Below are 15526 nucleotides of genomic sequence, written 5' to 3'. Positions count from 1 at the left end.
CTGAGTAGGGGAGGGGGAAATCAAACCTGGGTCCCTGGTGCTGTGAGGCAGCAATGCTAACCATTGAGCCATGGTGCTGCCCAAAAGAAAAAGAACCAAATATCAGTTAACTTCTATTGCCCAGAGTACTGGGTATTCCTGGGTCAGGTATGACACAGAAAGATTACAAGCAGGTCCCCAGCCCAGCTGTATAGACAGTATGAACAGTGAGAGCTGGATATGTACCAGCTCAGCATCACTGCCCAAAATTGTAATATGGTAACACAATATCTTTGTGCAAAAACATAATATCTTCTGAGAGCCAACCTCAAAACAGCAATTCACTGTATCGTCAAACCGCTTTTTTCAGTGATTCATAGGGAGAATGGGAAAGTGCCTGCCAGTCTATACACCCTAGACCCTAATCTTATAAGAACAGCCATACTGCACCAGGGAGCCCTCAAACCTTAACATCTTCGAGGGCTCCCTGAGTGCAGTTGCCAGTTTAGTGTCAAATTATGGAGAGTATAACAAATGAAAGCCTGAAACTCAGGTCACTTAAAACCCTAGAACTGGCTGAGAGAGGAGGCAGGATTGGGGTGCTGGAAGAGCACAGCATGTCAGGCAGCATCCGAGGAGCAGTAAAATCGACGTTTCGGGCAAAAGCCCTTCATGAGGAATAAAGGCAGAGAGCCTGAAACATGGAGAGATAAGCTAGAGGAGGGTGGGAATGGGGAGAAAGTAGCATAGAGTACAATAGGTGAGTGGGGGAGGGGATGAAGGTGATAGGTCGTGGGCGGGGGGAGGGTGGAGTGGATAGGTGGAAAAGAAGATAGGCAGGTAGGACAAGTCATGGGGACGGTGCTGAGCTGGAAGTTTGGAACTAGGGTGAGGTGGGGGAAGGGGAAATGAGGAAACTGTTGAAGTCCACATTGATGCCCTGGGGTTGAAGTGTTCCGAGGCGGAAGATGAGGCGTTCTTCCTCCAGGTGGTGAGGGAGCGGCGATGAAGGAGGCCCAGGACCTCCATGTCCTCGGCAGAGTGGGAGGGGGAGTTGAAATGTTGGGCCACAGGGTGGTGTGATTGATTGGTGTGGGTGTCCCGGAGATGTTCCCTAAAGCGCTCTGCTAGAAGGCGCCCAGTCTTCCCAATGTAGAGGAGACCGCATCGGGAGCAACGGATACAATAAATGATATTGTGGATGTGCAGGTAAAACTTTGATGGATGTGGAAGGCTCCTTTAGGGCCTTGGATGGAGGTGAGGGAGGAGGTATGGATGCAGGTTTTGGATGCGGTGGCAGGGGAAGGTGCCAGGATGGGAGGGTGGGTTGTAGGGGGGCATGGACCTGACCAGGAAGTCACGGAGGGAATGGTCTTTGCGGAAGGCGGAAAGGGGTGGGAGGGAAATATATCCCTGGTGGTGGTGTCTTTTTGGAGATGGCGGAAATGTCGGCGGATGATTTGGTTTATGCGAAAGTTGGTAAGGTGAAGGTGAGCACCAGGGGTGTTCTGTCCTTGTTACAGTTGGAGGGGTGGGGTCTGAGGGCAGAGGTGCGGGATGTGGACGAGATCCGTTGGAGGGCGTCTTTAACCACATGGGAAAGGAAATTGCGGTCTCTAAAGAAGGAGGCCATCTGGTGTTTTCTGTGGTGGAACTGGTCCTCCTGGGAGCGGATACGGCGGAGGCGGAGGAGGCAATCATCCCATCAATCAACTGGATTTACCAGACACTCACTCTTAAACTGAATTCAGGTTAATGTTGACCTCTAGTAAGTATTAAAGCAAGACTGAACAATCCAGGGAGTTAGCATCCTATTCTTTCAACCTGGTGACCAGCTTTTGAAACACTCCTGAGAGGCAGCTGATAGAAGAAAAATAGATAATCCATTTGGCTATAGTTATGGGGCTAGGTCTAGAACCTTAGAAGGAATTATAGTTTTGCAAAGTATTATTATGACCCTCCCATTTTAAGGCACAGCTTTACAAATATGTACCTTGCCCCTGCTGCTAACCACTATTGACAGTTTGCAGATATGCAGCTGGGTAGGGACTTGCCTGTAGTCCCTCTCAGTGATATTGTGCAACTAATTGCTGCAAATTAAGTGACAGACAGCTGATAGACCAACAGCTGGATTTCTCTTCAGGCTCTGTTAGGGACAGCACTTGTGTTCATTTGTTGCTCACAAGATGTCCAGATTGGTTGTTGTGGGAGAATTACTGGCACAGACTGTATCCTCTAATACTCAAAACGCAGCTCCACTGAAGTATCAGAGGGTAAGTGAATCATTTAACAAAGCAAATTATAAATATGATGCTTGCACCTTTGATGAGTCACAGTTATATAGTACATGAGAGTTGGGCCGGTAGGGTTGAAGTCCTGCCTGTTCCAGAGCTGTGTCATAACATCGCTGATTAAAACTATCTAATGTAGGAGAGTAAATGGGCTGATAATGCCTTTCACAAATTAATTCAAAAGCAGAGCAATGAAGTGTCTGGAGAATCAAAGGAGCATAAGCTAAAAATATTGTACAGCTGCAATGTAATGTGAAGTACGAGGGAATTTGCAAGGAGGATACAGAAAGTCATTACATGTCAAGTGAGTACGGTAGTTAAATGATTTCACCAGAAGAGAATTATTTTAACTCTTAATATTGACCGGTGAATTTGCTGCTGAAGTTAACTCCATTAACATAAAGTTATTGCCCTTCCCACCATGTGTATTGATTCTTGCTCAGGTCCCAGCAACAGCTCTTTGACAGCTGGTTATTCTTTATGTCTGAGCCCACCAATGTCGTTTGCTTACTGAGGGCATCACAACCGAGTCTTATCCTGTGTACACCCAACATACCTTGGCATCAAGTAAAATGAAGAGTAGCAACCCAATCCACTCTTTCCCTTCCTGCCATCTCTCTGGCAGGCCAAGAGCTCGAAGGACATTCTCATAGCACGCTTGGTTGAGATAAGAGACAAAAAAAAAAGCAATAGGTCTAAAATCTGTTTCTGCTTCAAATCATAGAGATGCACTAGGTAATGTACAAATGAACACCGTCAAAGAGACAATTTTCATGTCTAGATTAAAGTGGTGCTGGAAAAGCACAGCAGGTCAGGCAGCTTCTAAGGAGCAGGAAAATCAACATTTGGGGCAAAAGCCCTTCATCAGGAATGAAGGCAGGGAACCTCCACCCCGGATGAAAGGCTTTTGCCTGAAACATCAATTTTCCTGCTCCTCGGATGCTGCTTGACCTGCTGTGCTTTTCCAGCCACTCTAATCTAAACTCTGATTTCCAGCATCTGCAGTCCTCACTTTTGCCTAATTTTCATGTCTAGCCTCAGCAATGAAATCATTTTGATTTACTTATTGCTTTCAGATTTTTACATATATATGACCATCCGACAAGACCTCAGTCTTGTCCAATATTTCTCAGGATTCTGATGTCTTACCTTCTCTCTTTTCTTAAAATAAAATCACTACGTTCATTTATAGAGAAATTTCTAGGAGCACAAGTAGACAATGCGTTGAATCTGGGTCAAGTGAGGTGACATTGCCAATGTGCAGTGAGTGAGTTAAGCTATTTTCTGACCCCCTAAAGGAAAAATAATGAATTGTCAAATAGAACTTATTACCCACTCAAAATTAATTAAGCCATTCAGCTATTACATTAACACATCTAATGGTAAATGATTTTACATTGAATCAAAAGAGCTCACACAGTGTTGGCAAGCAGTGGCTATTGTAAGCATTGCCAATGGTGAAGGGAGCAATATATTCAACATTCTATTTAGCAAACACATCGATGTGTGGGCATGCAGAAAGATTTTCTGTTATTTTCAATCTTCTGGCCTCCCCTAAAGTTATTGGTTTCTGACTGGGGTACAGTTCCACAGGCACTAGCTGGCTTTCAATATTTCTCTTATGATTGGGTTTTGATAGTAAACACCATGGTGACCATGGTTTTTGTTCAGTAGACATGTGATTTATAGAAAGATTACTGTATAACAACCAGAAATTGATTTTTCTTTTCACTTCCCTACCTCCTACCCAGTCGAGCAGGCACTGAAACTAATTGTAGTTTCCCAATTATTGCCCTGGCTATGATTAGATGTATCTCAATACAGAATAGGAATAGAATCTAGGATCTTCCAGCTTGTGTGGTTTAATTGAACAATCAAGAACAGTAGTCAAATATATCACTTCCACCTTCATGCCCACAGCAGCTTTTGAATGAAGCAATGGTTAGAAACAAAAAAACTGCAAAAGCTGGAATCCAAGTTAGACAGGCAGGAGGCTGGAAAACACAGCACTTCAGGCAGCATCAGGAGGTGCAGAAGTCAACGTTTCAGGTGTAACCCTTCTTCAGGCATGGTTACACTCGAAACATAGACTTCTCCACCTCCTGAAGCTGCCTGGCTTGAATGCAGCAATGACATTATGATATTAACACACATGTACTGTGGCATGCAGCAGAACTTCAGAAGTCTTTTAGCTATACTTTTGCAATCCAAGTGAAAAGCTATACTCACTGGGATCACAGCTCAGAGAATCACAGGAAGAATGATCTGACATGTTACCTATTAACACAGTTTCAGTATTGGAATTGCAGCATTATCTCAGGGGTATCTCAGCTACCCTCCTAATGCTTCAGTTAGCAAAGGCGGTGCAAAATTGAGCCAGAGATTCAGGAAGATGGTAGAATTCACTCCTCAGATTTCGCTATAAATACGATGGCTCAGTGAGTATTGCTCTTGCTGTGGGTTGGCAGATGCAGACTCAAATTTCCATAATTTGACCTGACATTTTTACAGCAGTACTGAGGAAGTACTCTAATCAGAGGTGGCATCTTTAAGGAGGAGAAAGTGAGGACTGCAGATGCTGGAGATCAGAGCTGAGAAATGTGTTGCTGGAAAAGCACAGTAGGTCAGGCAGCATCCAAGGAGCAGGAGAATCGACGTTTCGGGCATAAGCCCTTCTTCAGGAATGAGGAGGGTGTGCCAAGCAGGCTAAGATAAAAGGTAGAGAGGAGGGTCTTGGGGGAGGGGCGTTGGGAATGCGATAGGTGGAAGGAGGTTAAGGTGAGGGTGATAGGCCGGAGAGGGGGTGGGGGCGGAGAGGTCGGGAAAAAGATTGCAGGTCAAGAAGGCAGTGCTGAGTCCAAGAGTTGGGACTGAGATAAGGTAGGGGGAGGGGAAATGAGAAAGCTCTTCCTCCAGACATTGCCAGACCCTGGCAACACGACACCTGGAGGAAGAGCGGCTCATCTTCCGCCTAGGAACCCTCCAACCACAAGGGATGAATGCAGATTTCTCCTGCTGTCTCATTCCCCCTCCCCCCACCTTATCTCAGTCCCAACCCTCGGACTCAGCACTGCCTTCTTGACCTGCAATCTTCTTCCTGATCTCTTCGCCCCCACCCTCTCTCCGGCCTATCACCCTCACCTTAACCTCCTTCCACCTATCGCATTCCCAACGCCCTTCCCCCAAGTCCCTCCTCCCTACCTTTCACCTTAGCCTGCTTGGCACACCCTCCTCATTCCTGAAGAAGGGCTTATGCCCAAAACGTCGATTCTCCTGCTCCTTGGATGCTGCCTGACCTGTTGCGCTTTTCCACAACACATTTTTCAGCGGCATCTTTAAGCCAAAGCCCGATTCTGCCCCCTCTGATGTAAAGTATCTAATGTCGCTATTTGAGTAAGACATAGCCCAACGTGTATCCCTGAGCTAAAAACTAATCTAGCTATTATCATATTACTATATGTCGGAGCTTGCTGAGCACAAACTGAGTGTTCCGCAGCTTACTTTGCAACACTATTCTTCAAAAGGACTTTATTGGATGAATATCTAAAGACACCATGTAAAAGCAAGATTTGCTTTTTTACAAAGAGTCTCAGCAGTGCTGAGTTTGCTGGGGAAAATTACTTCTGATCCCTCAGTGATCTTAATATGTGTAGACATTTGTGGGGAGCAGGATCAGGCTCAGATCTGATGTAATCTGCTATCAAGTAGTCTGAGGGTCATCAAGGAAAGAATGCCAATGACATTGCCTCATGTCTCTTTTTCTTTGTGCATATGCCAGTAGCTTTATAAACCTGCCAACATTGAACATAGGCATATTACAGAATTCTGTCATGTCAAAAATGTGAAGCTTCAAACTGACAAGCTGTTTTGTTTTAATGAATCATTGATTCCAGGTGCAGCTGGATAGGGAATGGCAAGCGTCTGCTTTGCCCCTGTCTTTCCTCTGTGCCAAGTTCTCAGCATCGCTCTGGTCATCTGTGCGCTGCCAAGGTGCCATAGGATTGTTGGTGCTTGTAGAACACTAACAGTCTCAAAGTTAGCTCCTTCAAAAAAAGGCTGGCAAAAGTGAAGACTTTCAGAAAAGGATGCAAAATTACATAGGATAGTCTGGCATAAATCAAGATCAGTGAGGATATTGCAGGAGTGTCAAATAGGTAAAAATAATGACTGCAGATGCTGGAAACCAGATTCTGGAGTAGAGTGGTGCTGGAAAAGCACAACAGTTCAGGCAGCATCCGAGGAGCAAGAAAATCGACGTTTTGGGCAAAAGCCCTTCATCAGGAGTACAGGCATAATGCCTGAAGGGTGGAGAGATAAATGAAAGGAGAGTTGGGGTGGGGAGAAAGTAGCATAGAGTACAATAGGTGAGTGGGGATGGGGATGAAGGTGATAGGTCAGGGAGGAGGGTGGGGAAGGTAGCAAAGAGTACAATGGGTTGATGGGGTGAGATGAAGGTGACAGGTCAGAGAGGAGGGTGGAATGGATAGGTGAGAAGGAAGTTAGACCAGAAGGACAGATCATGGGGACATGGGTGCTGAGCTGGAAGTTTGGAACTAGGGTGAAGTGGGGGGAAGGGGAAATGAGGAAACTGAAGTCCACATTGATGCCCTGGGGTTGACGTGTTCCGAGGCGGAAGATGAGGAGTTCTTCCTCCAGGCGTCGGGTGGTGAGGGAGCGGTGGTGAAGGAAGCCCAGGACCTCCATGTCCTCGGCAGAGTGGGAGGGGGAGTTGAAATGTTGGGCCATAGGGCAGTGTAATTGATTGGTGAGGGTATCCCAGAGATGTTCCCTAAAGTGCTCTGCTAGGAGGTGTCCAGTCTCCCCAATATAGAGAAGACTGCATCGGGAGCAACGGATACAATAAATAATATCGGTGGATGTGCAGGTAAAACTTTGATGGATGTGGAAGTTTCCTTTAGGGCCTTGGATGGAGGTGAGGGAGGAGGTGTGGGTGCAGGTTTTGCAGTTCTTGCGGTGGCAGGGGAAGGTACCAAGACGGGAGGATGGGTTGTTGGGGGGGGGCGTGGACCTGACCAGGAAGTCACGGAGGGAACAGTCTTTGCGGAAGGCGGAAAGGGGTGCGGAAGGGAAATATATCCCTGGTCGTGGGGTCCATTTGGAGGTGGCGGAAATGTCGGTGGATGATTTGGTTTATGCGAAGTTTGTTAGGGTGGAAGGTGAGCACTGGTGGGTTCTGTCCTTGTTACAGTTGGAGGGGTAGGATCTGAGGGTGGAGGGGTGGGATGTGGACGAGATGCGTTGGAGGGCACCTTTAACCACGTGGGAAGGGAAATTGCGGTCTCTAAAAAGGAGGCCATCTGGTGTGTTCTGTGGTGGAACTGGTCCTCCTGGGAGCAGATACAGCGGAGGAATTGAGAATACAGGATGGCATTTTTGCAAGAGATAGGGTGGGAAGAGGTGTAATCCAGGTAGCTGGGAGTCCGTGGGTTTGTAAAAAATGTCGGTGTCAAGTAGGTCGTCATTAATGGAGGTGGAGAGGTCCAGGAAGGGGAGGGAGGTGTCAGAGATGGTCCAGGTAAATTTAAGGTCAGGGTGGAATGTGTTGGTGAAGTTGATGAATTGCTCAACCTCCTCGCGGGAGCACGAGGTGGCGCCAATGTAGTCATCAATGTAGCGGAGGAAGAGATGGGGAATGGTGCCGGTGTAATTACGGAAGATCGACTGTTCTACGTAGCATAGCTGGGGTCCATACGTGTGCCCATGGCTACCCCTTTGGTCTGGAGGAAGTGTTATGGGTGAGGACCAGTTCGACCAAACGAATGAGTGTGTCGGTGGAAGGATACTGATGGGAATGTTGGGAGAGGAAGAAATGGAGGGCTTGGAGGCCCTGGTCTTTGGTGTGCTTTTCCAGCACCACTCTACTCCAGGAGTGTCAAATGCCATGTTTGGCAAACATTGAGAAGAAAAGGCTGAGAATGTGGAAATATTCTCATTTCCATGTGACATCTCTCACTCTGTTCTTGACTATCTTCCTCAGTCAGTTCTCTCTCCATAGACTTTTTAAAACTCTTCTGTATTGATTTTCTTTCCAATCACTCAGTTGAATCTTAGAAACCCTAGAGTGGAAAAAAAAGATGCCATTTAGCCTGTAAAGTCAGCACGGACCTTCCAAAGAGCATCTCACACACAGACCTCTACCCTGTCCCCATACCCTGCATTTCCCATGGCTAATCTTCCAAACCTGATCATCCCTAAACACGAAGGACAATTTAGCATGGCCAATCCACCTAACCTGCACATCACTGGATTATAGGAAGAAACTGAATCACTCAGTAGAAACTCACAAAGACACAGGCAGAATATGCAAACTGCACACAGACAGACACCCAAAGCTGGAATCGAGCCTCGGTCCCTGGCACTATGATGCAGCAATGCTGACCAATGTGTCTCCCATTGGTACGTTGGCATTATAGTGGCAGATCCATACTCCAACTTGCACTATAGCAAATTAGAATCACATTGATCATACAAGTAAATGATGGGCCGAAAAGTAATATGTGTGAACTCCCACCTATTTGAAATTGAGGAAAATATATTGCTGTCAGCCGTAAAATGTGGTGTAGAATGTAACTGCATTGGTACACAAATATTAGATTGCAAACATGATCAAAAGAGGAAAAATCTATTTTTCTCAATCAAAAGTGCCCAATGCAACTGCTTTTTTATATGTTAGTGGCTTCCTCAATGTTCCCTTAAGTATGTTCAGTGAGACAGAACACAAAACATTGTCTTCCATTCCTTCCTAAACTTCTCCTCCAGAGTCTCCCAAGTGCCCAGCCTCGAGTCCCTTCCTCTTTCTCATTCATGGCAATGTTATCCACTAATACACCAGGGACAGCCAATCCTACCTCTCTGACACTGCTCATTCTCCTTTTGTATGTACATGTCATCCAGTCTTGGATGAAAATTGCTTTCTCCAGTCATTGTGGTCACCAGAACAATCTTGCAAAGATGCATTTTCAGCTCCACTCCTGCACATGTCTAAAGCCTTAGTTCTTTGACAACTTGGAGCTCAACCTTTTATGCTGTATTTTATTTTATATGGATGGATTAACATGTTTGAATGTGTTCCTCTATATTCTATTTTAAATTAGTCATTAACAAATCAATTTTAAGGATATAGAGGGTTTATTAACATAGCACCATGGAGAAAGCTCTACTCCAAACCAATAGAAAGACTTGCATGTAGAGTATTGCTCCTTCAATGTCCCTTGACTGTTCTAATAGAATAATTTCATCTATTTTACTTGGGTTTTATATGTTGTCATTAATTCCTGATATATGATTCACACAACCCTAAAGTAACTTCACTTGGTCTGCTTAGGTGATTAGCTTTGAACCAAAGCTTTTTAAGCCTGGACTATTAAACCTGGACTACTCGAAACTACTCCCACTTGAAAAACGCCATCCCTTAATCCCAATTCCTCTGCCTCCACAGCATCTGTATCCAGGATGACCAATTCTATCATAGAAAATCCCAGACGGCCTCCTTTTTCAAAGACCGTAATTTCCGCCCCCATGTAGTTGACAATGCTCTCCAGTGCATCTCCTCTATTTTCCACACCTCTCCCAACGGAACAAAGGTCAGAACCCCCTGGTCCTCACCTTCCACCCCACCAACCTCTGTGTACATCGCATCATCCTTCACCACTTCCACCACCTACAAACAGATCCCACCACTAGGGATATATTTTCCTCACCACCCATATCAGTGTTTCAGAGAGACCATTCATTCTGCAACTCTTGTCAGATCCACTTCCCTCATCAGCCCACACGCCACTACCGGCACCTTCACCTACCACCGCAAGAAGTGCAAAATGAACAGTCCTTTCACATCTGACAAAAATTTATCTGTCCTTCAACAAATGTCATCTACTTTTTCCATTGCACCCGATGTGGTCTCCTTTACATCGGGGAGGCAGGACGCCAACTTGCGGATAGTTTCAGAGAACATCTCTGGGACACCCACACCAACCAACCCCACTGCCCAGTGGCCGAACAATTCAACTTCGCCTCCCACTGCACCAAGGACATGCAGGTCCTGGGTCTCCTCCTTCACCAAACCCTAACCACCTGACGCTTGGAGGAAAAATGCCTAATGTTCTGCCTTGGGACTCTGCAACCAGATAGGATTAATGTGGATTTCACCAGTTTCCTCATTTTCCCTCCCCCCACATTATCCCAGTCCCAGTGCCAAGCCTCCAACTCGTCCTGACCTGTACACGTCTTTTTTTGGATGAGTGGTGCTGAACGAGCTCAGCAGTTCAGGCAGCATCCGAGGAGCAGCAAAATCGACGTTTCGGGCAAAAGCCCTTCATCAGGAATAAAGGCAGAGAGCCTGAAGCATGAAGAGATAAGCTAGAGGAGGGTGGGGAGAAAGTAGCATGGAGTACAATAGGTGAGTGGGGGAGGGGATGAAGGTGATAGGTCAGGGAGGAGGGTGGAGTGGATAGGTGGAAAAGAAGATAGGCAGGTAGGACAAGTCATGGGGACGGTGCTGAACAGGACGTTTGGAACTAGGGTGAGGTGGGGGAAGGGGAAATGAGGAAACTGTTGAAGTCCACATTGATGCCCTGGGGTTGAAGTGTTCCGAGGCAGAAGATGAGGTGTTCTTCCTCCAGGCGTCTGGTGGTGAGGGAGCGGCGGTGAACGAGGCCCAGGACCTCCATGTCCTTGGCAGAGTGGGAGGGGGAGTTGAAATGTTGGGCCACAGGGCGGTGGGGTTGATTGGTGCGGGTGTTCCGGGGATGTTCCCTAAAGTGCTCTGCTAGGAGGCGTCCAGTCTCCCCAATGTAGAGGAGACCGCATCGGGAGCAACGGATGCAATAAATTATATTAGTGGATGTGCAAGTAAAACTTTGATGGATGTGGAAAGCTCCTTTAGGGCCTTGGATGGAGGTGAGGAAGGAGGTGTGGACGCAGGTTTTGCAGTTCCTGCAGTTCCTGCAGTGGCAGGGGAAAGTGCCAGGATGGGAGGGTGGGTTGTAGGGGGGCGTGGACCTGACCAGGTAGTTACGGAGGGAATGGTCTTTGCGGAAGGCGGAAAGGGGTGGGAAGGGAAATATATCCCTGGTGGTGGGGTCTTTTTGGAGGTGGCGGAAATGTCGGCGGATGATTTGGTTTATGCGAAGGTTGGTAGGGTGGAAGGGGAGCACCAGGGGCGTTCTGTCCTTGCTACAGTTGGAGGGGTGGGGTCTGAGGGCGGAGGTGCGGGATGTGGACGAGATGCGTTGGTGGGCATCTTTAACCACGTGAGAAGGGAAATTGCAGTCTCTAAAGAAGGAGGCCATCTGGTGTATTCTGTGGTGGAACTGGTCCTCCTGGGAGCAGATCCGGCGGAGGCGTGGGGTCATGGTCGAGGGGGCGGTAGGAAGAGGTGTCCTCGAGTTGCCGTTTGGCTTCAGCGGTGTAGAGGTCAGTGCACCAGACTACCACTGCGTCCCCTTTATCTGCTGGCTTGATGGTGAGGTTGGGATTGGAGCAGAGGGATTGGAGGGCTGCGCGTTGTGAGGGTGAGAGATTGGAGTGGGGGAGAGGGGTAAATAGGTTGATGCGGTTAATGACCTCTACACCGCTGAAGCCAAACGCCAACTTGAGGACACCTCTCCTACTGCCCACTCGACCATGACCCCACGCCCCATCACCAAACCATCATCTCCCAGACCATACAGAACTTCATCACCTCAGGAGATCTCCCACCCTCAGCTTCCAACCTCATAGTCCAGGAACCCCGCACTGCCCGGTTCTACCTCCTTCCCAAGATCCACAAGCCTGACCACCCTGGCCGACCCATTGTCTCAGCGTGCTCCTGCCCCACTGAACTCACCTCTACCTACCTCGACACTGTCCTATCCGCCCTAGTCCAGGAACTTCCCACATACATTCGAGACACCACCCACGCCTTCCACCTCCTCCAAGACTTCCGTTTCCGTTTCCTCGGCCCCCAATGCCTCATCTTCACCATGGATATCCAATCCCTCTACACCTCCGTCCGCCATGACCAGGGCCTCCAAGCCCTCCGTTCTTTCCTCTCCCGATGTCCCCAACAGTACCCTTCCACTGACACTCATTTGATTGGCCGAACTGGTTCTCACCCTTAACAATTTCTCCTTTGAATCCTCCCACTTCCTCCAGACCAAAGGGGTAGCCATGGGCACACGTATGGGTTCCAGCTATGCCTGTCTCTTTGTTGGCGACATAGAACAGTCGATCTTCCGTAATTATACCGGCACCACTCCCCACCTCTTCCTCCGCTACATTGATGACTGCATTGGCGCCACCTCATGCTCCCGCGAGGAGGTCGAGCAATTCATCAACTTCACCAACACATTCCACCCTGACCTTAAATTTACCTGGACCATCTCTGACACCTCCCTCCCCTTCCTGGACCTCTCCATCTCCATTAATGACGACCGACTTAACACTGACATTTTTTACAAACCCACGGACTCCCACAGCTACCTGGATTACACCTCTTCCCACCCTACCTCTTGCAAAAATGCCATCCCGTATTCCCAATTCCTCCGCCTCTGCCGTATCTGCTCCCAGGAGGACCAGTTCCACCACAGAACACACCAGATGGCCTCCTTCTTTAGAGACCGCAATTTCCCTTCCCACGTGGTTAAAGATGACCTCCAATGCATCTTGTCCACATCCTGCACCTCTGCCCTCAGACCCCACCCCTCCAACTGTAACAAGGACAGAACGCCCCTGGTGCTCACCTTCCACCTTACCAACCTTCGCATAAACCAAATCATCCGCCGACATTTCCACCACCTCCAAAAAGACCCCACCACCAGGGATATATTTCCCTCCCCACCCCTTTCCGCCTTCCGCAAAGACCGTTCCCTCCGTGACTACCTAGTCAGGTCCACGCCCCCCTACAACCCACCCTCCCATCCTGGCACCATCCGGTGCCACCACAGGAACTGCAAAACCTGTGCCCACACCTCCTCCCTCACCTCCATCCAAGGCCTTCCACATCCAAAGTTTTACCTGCACATCCACTAATATCATTTATTGCATCCGTTGCTCCCAATGCGGTCTCCTCTACATTGGGGAGACTGTACGCATCCTAGCAGAGCGCTTTAGGGAACATCTCTGGGACACCCGCACCAATCAACCCCACCGTCCTGTGGCCCAACATTTCAACTCCCCCTCCCACTCTGCCAAGGACATGGAGGTCCTGGGCCTCGTTCACCGCCGCTCCCTCACCACTAGAACCCTGGAGGAAGAACGCCTCATCTTCTGCCTCGGAACACTTCAACCCAGGGCATCAATGTGGACTTCATTTCCCCACCTCACCCTAGTTCCAAACTTCCAGCTCAGCACCGTCCCCATGACTTGTCCTACCTGCCTATCTTCTTTTCCACCTATCCACTCCCTCCTCCTCCCTGACCTGTCACCTTCATCCCCTCCCCCACTCACCTATTGTACTCCATGCTACTTTCTCTCCACCCGCACCCTCCTCTAGCTTATCTCTTCATGCTTCAGGCTCTCTGCCTTTATTTCTGATGAAGGGCTTTTGCCCAAAACGTCGATTTTGCTGCTCCTCGGATGCTGCCTGAACTGCTGTGCTCGTCCAGCACCACTAATCCAAAATCTGGTTTCCAGCATCTGCAGTCATTGTTTTTACCCTGTACATCATCTTACCCACTTATCCACTCCACCCTCCTCTCCGACCTATCACTTTCCCACCCACCTTCATTTACCTATTGCATTCTCAGCTTCCTTCCCCTCAGCCCCACACCCTCTCATTTATCTCTCAGCCTCCCTAGCCCACAAGCCTCTTTCCTGATGAAGGACTAATGCCCGAAACGTCTATTCTCCTGCTCCTTGAATGCTGCCTGACCTGCTGTGCTTTTCCAGCACCACACTCTCGACACGGAAAAACTTTTACTTCCCAACCTCATCATCTACAAATCCTTATTTCTCTGAATGAAACTGCTACTTTAATGCAGGCTTGTCCTGCAAAATGTCTCACTCCTATGCTGCCGAACTTTGCCAGGCTTATCTTATGTAGGATTCTTTGTAGTGGCTGAGAGAGAAAGACTGAAATCAGCACAGAAGATGCTGGAGGGAAGAGGGGTGAAGAAACAGCTGATAGAGAATAAAACAAGCCCCAGAGCAGAACAAGAGAGGTCATCCCATTACTCTGGGTCACATTCTAACTGAGACCCTAGAGGTGACCGTCTGTTTAACCACTGAACATCTAATATTCACCATACACTTAAGAAAAGTTGGTACACAGAATAGTGTAGGACAACCACAATTCTGATTAATAAACTGGTCTTTTTTAAGTTTATGAATTAACAGAATTGGGTTCTTTGTGGAGAACATCTCCCTGCAAAAAGGCTATCCTGTTTCTTGTGGTGTTGCAACAGAAAATTAAGATTATTAAGATAAAGCTATTGTACCTCTACTGCAGGGAGGGTATAATTGCAGCACAAAAAGTTTACATAGGCAGTTTTCATTATAAATGCCAACAATGGAATTTGTAATAGGACAAAATTGACATCCAATTTTGGACATATTTGGACATATGCACTTAGGTGTACAATAGTCAAATAACATTATCAGTGTTGAGAAAGAGAATGTACTGCAAAACTATATGTTCAATCAAGAAATTACCCATTTCTCTCACACTTAACAGAGCAAGCTTATTGACTAAATACAGCATGCAAGCTGTTTGGGCCTCAGTCTTTTGCTGAGCTAGGTCATTCCAGAAGATGGGGCAGGCGGAACATTACCATCACCCTCAGTGTACTGAGAGAGGGAAGACTTGCAATCACTTAAGGTATTTCCACAGACTAAGTGCCAGTGTGTTAATCTCAGATGAAGGCCCAATCTGATGCTTTACGTCAATAACAGTTTACCAATGGTAGTTTTCTGCAGTTGGTTACAAATAATGGCCTCAGCTATGAATTTGCATTCCAAGTAAGCAACCCGTAACTGACAGGAGAGAAACTACAGGTAAAAATAGACATGGTATGTTTGGCGGTAAGAAAATATAAACCTGTAATCTGTGCATTTAAGTACTGAACTAATTGCAACAGATATGGCCTTATTCCTTCCTATAAATTAGTGTTTGATTCAACCAGTTCACTTTTGATAAACCTTTTACATTAATAACTGAAATTAACAATTAACTCTGTCAAGGGCAACTGAGAGCATGTTTCATGCATCGCACCCAGTGACCTATTAGCCAGTGAAAATAGCCTCCAGATTGAAGCAAA

The 15526-nt window shown here is 47.4% G+C and overlaps 1 protein-coding gene across 2 annotated transcripts in view; it reads left to right on the top strand.

The window, feature by feature from the left end:
- Nucleotides 1-15526, top strand: part of LOC122540113 (MORN repeat-containing protein 1-like) — a 202549-nt gene that overhangs the window by 124644 nt on the left and 62379 nt on the right. The window lies entirely within an intron of this gene.

The sequence above is a fragment of the Chiloscyllium plagiosum genome, unplaced genomic scaffold (assembly GCF_037043375.1).
Source record: "Chiloscyllium plagiosum isolate Xiang-an unplaced genomic scaffold, Cpla_swu_hap1 HiC_scaffold_37, whole genome shotgun sequence".
NCBI lineage: Eukaryota > Metazoa > Chordata > Chondrichthyes > Orectolobiformes > Hemiscylliidae > Chiloscyllium > Chiloscyllium plagiosum.
This window is presented reverse-complemented; position numbering and strand designations above follow the sequence as displayed.